Raw genomic sequence first — 857 nt, 5'->3', positions numbered from 1 at the left:
CCCTGGAGAGGCGGGGAGGGCTGCGCAGCGGGACCCAGCTAAGTTGGCGGCTCTCCCCTAAGGGTGGTGCGTCGGGAGCTTCTGGGATATGCGCTGGCCTCGCCCCTCGCGTTTTTTAACCAGGTGTTGGCCCAGGTAGGCAAATGAGCAAAGTGCGTACTTCTGTGTGGGCCTCCAGCCTGGTTTCTGTAAGGCAATTGCCTCTTGTTAACTTGCCTGCCCCATTATTGCAGTTGGGTGATAATTAGTCCACCTTTTGGCCAGCATCCTTGTTTAAGTCTAAAGGGTGCCTGATTTTACAAAATTAACCACCATCGAACAAAACAGCACAATGCCTGGCAGATGCTTTGTATAAAGTAAGCTTTAATGAATGTTGGCTATTATTGTATAATCTATAATTTTAATACTTCATCAAAAAAGTGTCCTTGCATAATGCATACTCGTTGCAAAAAAAAAATCAGTAAGCAAATTTATAAAACCACCAAGAATTCTACTGCAGACTGAGATCATCTGTTAACATTATAGTGCTCTTCTAATGTTATTCTACCTATATAAAATCTGCTTATTCATTCCTTACTGTACCATACTATACATTATATTTCCCACTTCCTTTTTTGAACATCTTTTTAGCCACTACATGATGTTCTAAATGTACTACATCAGGTTTTTTAAGACAGAGACAGGGTCTTGCTAAATTACTCAGGCTGGCCTTGAACTTGAGATCCTGCCTCAGCCTCCTGAATGGCTGGGATTATTGGTGTATGCCACCTTGCTCAGCCCATCTACTATTGTTGAACTCTCAACTTTCAATTTTAATCATGTAATTAGATATCTTTGTGCTTTAGCCCACTTACTTC

The sequence above is a fragment of the Marmota marmota genome, unplaced genomic scaffold (genome assembly GCF_001458135.2).
Source record: "Marmota marmota marmota unplaced genomic scaffold, marMar, whole genome shotgun sequence".
NCBI classification, from domain to species: domain Eukaryota; kingdom Metazoa; phylum Chordata; class Mammalia; order Rodentia; family Sciuridae; genus Marmota; species Marmota marmota.
Note: the sequence above shows the minus strand (reverse complement) of the source record.